This window comes from Cherax quadricarinatus, chromosome 32 (genome assembly GCF_038502225.1).
Source record: "Cherax quadricarinatus isolate ZL_2023a chromosome 32, ASM3850222v1, whole genome shotgun sequence".
Lineage (NCBI taxonomy): Eukaryota > Metazoa > Arthropoda > Malacostraca > Decapoda > Parastacidae > Cherax > Cherax quadricarinatus.
This window is the reverse complement of record NC_091323.1, coordinates 21,164,377-21,173,630: the sequence shown is the minus strand read 5'-3', so window position 1 is coordinate 21,173,630 and position 9,254 is coordinate 21,164,377. Positions and strand designations below refer to the sequence as shown.

The 9,254-nt window shown below is 37.2% G+C and overlaps 1 long non-coding RNA gene across 1 annotated transcript in view; it reads left to right on the top strand.

Moving 5' to 3' along the window:
* The first annotated feature begins 735 nt into the window (after nucleotides 1-735).
* The window catches only part of LOC138853528 (uncharacterized), a 66,488-nt gene continuing 57,969 nt past the window's right edge, over nucleotides 736-9,254 (top strand). The window contains exons 1-2 of the long non-coding RNA XR_011392703.1: nucleotides 736-1,259; nucleotides 8,144-8,217. This is a non-coding gene — a long non-coding RNA (uncharacterized lncRNA). The remainder of the gene's footprint in view (nucleotides 1,260-8,143; nucleotides 8,218-9,254) is intronic.

The following is a 9,254-nucleotide window of genomic DNA, read 5'->3' as shown; positions in this document are numbered from 1 at the left end:
AATATAGTCCTTTCTAATGGATTTTACACTAGAATTAACTTGGCAACATAATCTAACCTACTAGAATTTGCGTAATACAATATGATCAATACAACCAAAATTATCTAAAGTCATTCTTAATTACTTAAGTCTTGTTTAAAATAACTGAAATTTCATGGTAATTAGTGATTTTGCTGAGTTATTAAAAAAAGGTACATGCTCATCTTGTCTGGTAAAACAATCGTTTCCTTATAAGCCAAGTGCGTATTTTCTGGCAAAAAAGCACTACACACACACACACACACACACACACACACACACACACACACACACACACACACACACACACACACACACACACACACACACACACACACACACACTAACAGGTGTGTATATCTCACTGTATATACATGTTTGATGTGTTTCTCAGTATGTCTATTATGCACATCTCTGTACGTGCATGGTCGTTGTGTATCTGTCTCTGTAGCAGCATATTTGATTCATCTATAATAAAAATAAGTGTACAGATAACAGTAAACCATCAGGTGTTGGTTGGAAGTGGGGTGAGGTGGGGGGTATGTATATTACAGACTTGGCAAGCCGTGCAGTTAAGGAGGGTATATACACCTTTTGCCTTGTATATCTCTAGGGTGTATATTCATTGAGAGTTTACTTCAATCCTTGTTTTAGGAGCATTGTTGCTGTTGTTAGTAAACAGGTGATATGCAGGCTTATGGACCACGTGCAGGCGATAGAGACTTCAACTATAAAAACTAACGGGTAGTTCGTCACTTGAGCAGCAGAGGAGCTCTCCACACATTGTAAGAGTGCTGGTGTCGACGCAGTGTTGGACAGACAGTAGATGAGGTGGTTGATTCTCTCGTTATAAGCACATTTTTATAGGCCAGAAGATATGTGTTTCTCAGGACGTAAACAGTGAGATGCTCCCTGAGTGGACAAAGCTGGAAATAAACAGTTTCTTATTATGCTTTTATCCGTATTAAAGAGTTTAAGTGTTCTTGTTAAGCGTCTTAGTGAATTGCGACTTTTTTTTATACAAGTGTAGTAGATACGCCTTAATGACCTGTATGTATGATAATTGTACTTACGTGTACCTGTGCCTAAATGTACTTACTGAAGTGGACATTACCTTTAAAAAATGGTGTTGAGTCAGCTAGGAGTACCTGGCCGTGAGTGTGAGGTGTACTTCCCGTGCTCTGTGCCAGTGACGGAGGGAAAATACCGCCCTGCGTTCCACCAGAGATTACTGTGTTGAGGTTAGTATGGAAGGAATTCCCTTCAGCAGGATGTTATAATGCTGGTGAAGATTATTTTTTAATGCAAGGCATTGGAACTATTTTATTACCCGATTGGTATATATGTGTAATCAGTCCCTCAGCCTAGTAGGCTGAGGGACTGATTACACATCTGATTACCTCATCTTCCACCTCTTCAGTCTTTTATATTGTATTTATAAAGTCACTGGCTGGCGAAACGTCTATAGAAAAAAGACAGTGATGTGTTGTAGATTTATTTCATCATTGGCAGAATATAAACAGGTACTTGTTGCTACCAGAAATTTTGTGAATAGGTAACTGTTTCCTTCACCACTTGTTGACCTATTACATGCTGTACCTAACTAAATATTTTTGCGGGTGCTACTGTAGCAATAATTAAGCTTTAGCAGCAAGTGCCTTATTTATTTTGTCATTTATTGGCAAATATATTGCAAAATGTCTTCATTTAAGTTGCTCTTGCCCTCGCTCTAGCTCTCATTCTTGTTCTCATTTTTATTTTGGCTTTCACTCTTGCTCTCGCTTTTGCTTTCATTTTTACTCTCACTCTTCCTCTAGTTTTCTTGCTCTCATTATTGCTCTTTCTTGCTTGTATTCTTGTTCTCGCTCTTTCTCTCACAGTTAGTAGGATCTCTAGAGTTGATTCTGTCATGCTATGTTTAAATCACGTTTCGCTCGGTCCTGGGTCATATGTAAGTTGCACCCAAGAGTTGACGTTTCGCTAGTAACCCGGTTTCATCCTTGTGTTTACCAGACCTTATATATATATATATATAGATAGATATATATAGATATAGATATATATAGATAGATATATATAGATATATATAGATAGATATATATAGATAGATATATATAGATAGATATATATAGATATATATATAGATATATATAGATATATATAGATATATATATATATAGATATATATATATAGATATATATATATAGATATATATAGATAGATATATATAGATAGATATATATAGATATATATAGATAGATAGATATATATAGATATATATAGATATATATAGATATATATAGATATAGATATATATATAGATATATATATAGATATATATATAGATATATATATAGATATATATAGATATATCTATATATATATCTATATATATGAGAAAACAGACAGTTTGACTATCTTGATGCGAGGAATAATAGTGGACATAGGAACAGAAAACCTACAAATAACTGCTCCTATGTCCACTATTATATATATATATATATATAATAGTGGACATAGGAGCAGTTATTTATAGGTTTTCTGTTCCTATGTCCACTATTATTCCTCGCATCAAGATAGTCAAACTGTCTGTTTTCTCATCAATGTTTCTGAGAGCTTTACGAATTTGTAGTCCTGAGTTCATAGATGAGGAAATATCCAAAATTTATAAAATAGGTAATGATTTAAAATACCCAAGAAATGTAATTGATAAATCTTTTAAAGTTGCTAGAAATACTTTTTACAATCCAAAAAGGGACAACCAGCCTTATTCAACTAAAAATATGTTGGTTCTCCCTTACCATGAAAACTTGGTTGATATGCCTTCTCTTCTTAAGACTTTTAATATTGAAGTTGTATTCAAAAATCTTGATACAGTAAAAAAAACTTTTGATAAAGAATTCCCCCCAAAATGCTGATGGATGTGTCTATAAGATTCCTTGTAAAATTTGCGATAAAGTTTATTACCGTCAAACTGGTAAAAATCTCGAACTAAGATTAAAACAACATAAATATAGCATTAGAACTGGACAAGATTCCAATGCTCTATTTATTCATGTAAGAGATTTTAACCATCCAATTGATTTTCAAAAAGTTGAGAAAGTAGTATCAAGCAAGTCCATGGTCGACAGGAATATAATTGAATCTTGTTTCATAAAAAGGAGTTTTGACAATAATATGAATATTTCCTTTGGTTTATATAAATTAGATCCATTTATAATTAATAGAATTTGGGAAGAATTTAATAATACACTGGACAAATAATTTTTAAATTTTCTTGGGTAGAATAGTTTGCGGGGTGAGTTGTGCAAAGGACCTATCCAAGTTGGGTCGGCGCGCGTCAGGTGTTTAACCGTTGTGGGATCTGATAGTGAGGTGTTGGCCAGACCCCTTATATAGCTTCCTTGGATGCTTTACTTTCATAGTTCCTTGATAATGTGAGTAGTCACGAAAGCGCTTGGAATTTCTCTATTCTTTCAGAGTGGTTGTTTTGCATATTCTGAAATCACCTGTTTACTGTGATCTTATTGCATATATATATATATATATATATATATATATATATATATATATATATATATATATATATATATATATAATATATATATATATATGTGTGTGTGTGTATATATATATATATGTATATATATATATATAAAATAATACTCAAATTAGGCTGTAATAAACAACTGTCAGTGTATAAACAGAATGGTGCACTGAAAGGCGAACCGTGACCTGCAGATTAACAATACAACGTTGTACTGGTCCAGCTACACAGGCCGATCAGGGCCTTCGTAGCTGGTTCAGTAGAGGGTTGGACTGGAAATAAATGGTATAAAATACCGACACAATGGCAATATAAACACAAATGCAGTATAATGTGATCCTTTATTGACTACGTTTCGCCCACACAGTGGGCTTTTTCAAGTCACAAACAGAACTACCTGGGGTGGAAGGAACGCGAGTATTTATAGTCCGGCTGAGGTCAGGTGAAGAATGCTGCATCTGATGATGTACCGAGTGGGGTTATAGAAGGTTATAGAAAGGAGATTGGATAAGTTTGTGAGGAGACCTTCTACAGTGTTCTTATGTGGGATAGCGATGAAGAAGTTTCTTGGCAAGTGGTTCAGCTATGTTATAGAAGCCACTATTCTGGTTGAAGTTGTCGGATATAGAAATAAGTGATGATTCCAGGATTCTTCGGTATTGAGTGTTGTCTTCTGTGGCGATAAGTCTTGAGTTTCTGTAGTTTATCAAGTGGTTGTGTGAATTACGGTGTTGTACGCAGGCATTCCTTGTGTCGTCAGATCTGCTTGTGTATTGGTGTTCTGAAATACGTGTTTGGAGGTCCCTTGATGTTTCGCCCACGTATAACTTGTTGCAGTCGTTACAAGGGATTATGTACACCCCTGCAGAGGATGGAGGCTTGTCCTGCCTACTACTTGTGATGTCCTTGATGGTCGTGGTTGTGGAGGTAGATACTTGGAATGATGTTTTGGCAAAGATGTTGGAAACATGTTTGGCAATGGAGTTGGTGGGAAGGACTATGTATCTCTTCTCGGCAGTGTCTTCTCTGGGTGTGTTGAAGATGTTTAATGCTCGCCGTCTGCAGTCTCTGATGAAGTGACGAGGGTAGTGGAGTTTAGAAAATATTTGTTCAATTATAGTGCATTCTTCCTCAAGGAACTCGTTGCTGCAGATTCTGAGTGCACGCAGGAAGAAGCCTATAATTACACCACGTTTGGTTTTGGTGTCGTGGTGAGAGTAGAAGTGGAGAAGATCGTTTTGGTTGGTGGGTTTTCGATAGACTTTAAAACGAAGTTCGTGGTCAGCTTTGCAGAGCAGGACATCAAGGAAAGGAAGAGTGTTGTCGGCTTCTTCTTCAAGTGTGAACTGGATTGAAGGTTCGACCTGGTTGAGCTTGTCTTGGAGAGCTTGAACGTTGAAGCGTTTAGGAGTTATGAGGAGAATGTCGTCAACATAACGGAGCCAGGTGACAGACGAAGGAATAATGGTGGAGAAACGTTCGGCTTCTAGATGTTCCATGTATAGGTTCGCCAGGACTGCACTGAGTGGCGAACCCATGGGTAGTCCAAAAGTCTGCTGAAAGAGGTGATTTTCGAAAGAGAAACACGTAAAGCCAACACATAGTTCAACAAGGTCGATGAAATCGCTGGCTGGAATGGGAAGATCAAGTGACGATCTTCCCATTTCACCCAGCGATTTCATCGACCTTGTTGAACTATGTGTTGGCTTTACGTGTTTCTCTTTCGAAAATCACCTCTTTCAGCAGACTTTTGGACTACCCATGGGTTCGCCACTCAGTGCAGTCCTGGCGAACCTATACATGGAACATCTAGAAGCCGAACGTTTCTCCACCATTATTCCTTCGTCTGTCACCTGGCTCCGTTATGTTGACGACATTCTCCTCATAACTCCTAAACGCTTCAACGTTCAAGCTCTCCAAGACAAGCTCAACCAGGTCGAACCTTCAATCCAGTTCACACTTGAAGAAGAAGCCGACAACACTCTTCCTTTCCTTGATGTCCTGCTCTGCAAAGCTGACCACGAACTTCGTTTTAAAGTCTATCGAAAACCCACCAACCAAAACGATCTTCTCCACTTCTACTCTCACCACGACACCAAAACCAAACGTGGTGTAATTATAGGCTTCTTCCTGCGTGCACTCAGAATCTGCAGCAACGAGTTCCTTGAGGAAGAATGCACTATAATTGAACAAATATTTTCTAAACTCCACTACCCTCGTCACTTCATCAGAGACTGCAGACGGCGAGCATTAAACATCTTCAACACACCCAGAGAAGACACTGCCGAGAAGAGATACATAGTCCTTCCCACCAACTCCATTGCCAAACATGTTTCCAACATCTTTGCCAAAACATCATTCCAAGTATCTACCTCCACAACCACGACCATCAAGGACATCACAAGTAGTAGGCAGGACAAGCCTCCATCCTCTGCAGGGGTGTACATAATCCCTTGTAACGACTGCAACAAGTTATACGTGGGCGAAACATCAAGGGACCTCCAAACACGTATTTCAGAACACCAATACGCAAGCAGATCTGACGACACAAGGAATGCCTGCGTACAACACCGTAATTCACACAACCACTTGATAAACTACAGAAACTCAAGACTTATCGCCACAGAAGACAACACTCAATACCGAAGAATCCTGGAATCATCACTTATTTCTATATCCGACAACTTCAACCAGAATAGTGGCTTCTATAACATAGCTGAACCATTTGCCAAGAAACTTCTTCATCGCTATCCCACATAAGAACACTGTAGAAGGTCTGCTCACAAACTTATCCAATCTCCTTTCTACGCTACCCAAGTTTTTAGACTCTATAACCCCACTCGGTACATCATCAGATGCAGCATTCTTCACCTGACCTCAGCCGGACTATAAATACTCGCGTTCCTTCCACCCCAGGTAGTTCTGTTTGTGACTTGAAAAAGCCCACTGTGTGGGCGAAACGTAGTCAATAAAGGATCACATTATACTGCATTTGTGTTTATATTGCCAGAGGGTTGGACTGTTAGTCTGCAGACCTCGGTTCGCCTCCCCGTCCACCATTCTGTTTATTCATATATTCATATAAATGTATGTGCATAAATATATATAATGTGTACATACATGTACAGGTGGGTCCCGCTTATACAGCAGGTTAGATTCCGGGCTACCGCCATAAAGCTAAGATCGCTGTAAAGTGAAACAACCCTTTTTCACTTTCAAATGCATATAAAAGCCTGACAACATGTTTACATTATCATACATTAAGTAAGAAATAGAGCTAGGCTTAAAAAATGTATATACAATACACACATTACTTGCCTTTGAAATATTTTCGCTTTTAACTTATAGTGAGTAGTGAATATATTTACTGTAGGAAGCCTGAATATATGAAAAATGGGTATAATTGGAAACCTCTGTATTAATGAAACGTTGTAACGCGAAACGCTGTAAAGCGGGGCCCCTCCTGTACGGACATTACCATGGCAACACACATACATGTTCATTTACATTCTCTAGACGCTGTAGAACTCCTATCAATTAGCACATGCTCATGATAATAACCTTTAAGGGTTGCTGTAATCATTGAATTTAATAAGAGATTATAATTAGATGACTCTGCTGTTGTAAATTCCACTTTTATTTTCTGTGAATGCAGTAACTTTGTTACTAATATTAGAGTAATTAACTGATCTGCGGATGAAGTCTTATGCCTCCGCCCCCACCACCACACTGGATGCTGGCTCGCCCCAAATAATTTTAGATTTTTTTTTTTTGCTGATATGCGGCTTGTTTATTGGGCGCCTCGTATTCATCATGTGTACGGTTGTGCAAGAAGCATTTGGATATAGAAAAGGCCTAGGCACTAAGCCGGGTAAGGCCTAGCTCTGCAATTGGCTTATCTCTCGCAAGAATTGCTGTGGATTTAGCGCTTAATTTTGATTGTAATAATAATGCTGCAAGGATTAAAACTATGCTCGTAATTATACCCTTGATTTATAAAGGGGTGAACCGGCAAGCCAGCTGAAGGCCTCAGTCAAGTAACCGTAAAACCCCAGTGGCAGGTCATCATGTGACTAAGACCCTCGTCAGAAAACACTTGTCCCGTTTCCTGCTGAATCTTACCTAACCTATTGCAAGCATATTTATAATATTTTCTTAAAATATCTGGTATCGTATTTTCATTAATAAGATACCATGACATGTGACATAAATTACTGGATTATCTGAACAGTGGGATAGGGAGAACTAAGAGATTTGGGCTTACGTGAAGGAGCTCCTTCTCTGAGAGGGATGCCACCCTCGGCACACGGTTCTTGTTCTTGCCCAGCAAAGTGTTTCGTCTCAGATATTAGTGAATATGTCCTAATTTATAGATATGGATTTCCGAATGGAAAAATTAGATTCTGAATTGATTTACTTGCTTTGTGGTCACGAGAGTAGGAAGTTCATATTTATAGAGATATTTGATAATGTCAGTAGCACTGTATATTGAAAGCGCTGAATAACCAAGTTGTTACTTTTGTTTGTAAATATGAGATGTCAAGAATCATATGGAATATACTATATTATGCTTGCAGATGTGACTGGCCAGACTGTGGATGCGACAATGTGTGCAGGCATATAAGTGTAGAAGTGTTTCGCCTATTAAACAGTAAGTGGAAAATCTTGCTGCACTATTCTCCCTTTTCCCCTTTGTTGCTGAATCCTTGTTCTTTACTGAAACATTAACTCGTGTAACGCGTTACTGTGATATCCCACTGAGTAATAATATCCCAGAGTGGTTACCCCACAAACTGGTCACTTGATCTGGAGACCAAATCAATCTCCATTTACTAACCTTCACTGGACTTGGAAATTATATATTGGCTTAATGAAGTTTGAGAGTTGTAGAGATTTCATTTCACTACTACAACAGAATAACCTTCATCTGTATAAATAATTCTCAAAGGTCAATAAGTACAAGGTAGGATAAAAAAAAAGTTTTTTTTTCTTTTTTTTTTTTGCTGTTTTTTCTTTTTGTGATTAGTTACCAGTGAGAAGTTAGGATTAAAATAGGCGTTGAAAATATTTGGTATCATCAGCGAACTTGTAAAAGTTATTTTTCCAGTCGTACGGCTTCATTAATTTCTCTCAAATGAAGAATTATTGGTTATGCCGAAATGAAAAAAAAACGGGCAGTAACTTCACAAAATAATTTTTATGAACTTACATCATCTAAGATAGACGGAAAATTGCGCAAGAAAACATTAAATACCACAAACAAGTTTGGTTCTATGAACCAGGATAAAAAATATTTTTCTTACTGCATTTTCATCATTCTCTCTTTTTTTTTTTTACATGTGCTTTATTTACCAAGTCTTCTAAATCTGCTGAAAGTTATTGTCTGTGACCTGGAACGAATTGTAAATATGAATTATGGAATGTGAAAAATTGTTTGCGAATTTTTTAATACCTAATTATGATTTGTATAATGTCACTAAGTTGGTCACTAGTCACAAAATAATAATAATGTAAGTTGGATAATTTTAAAAATGGAATATGTTTAAAGAACTGAATAACCATACGGTATCAGTGCTTAGTTTAAAAAAAAAAATAAGATACTCAGTAGAGTTTGTGCATGTAATATTGATTTTGTTTTGGATGAGGGATCTGAGGATCGCTTTCAAGGTAAATTTTTTGATGCTGCTG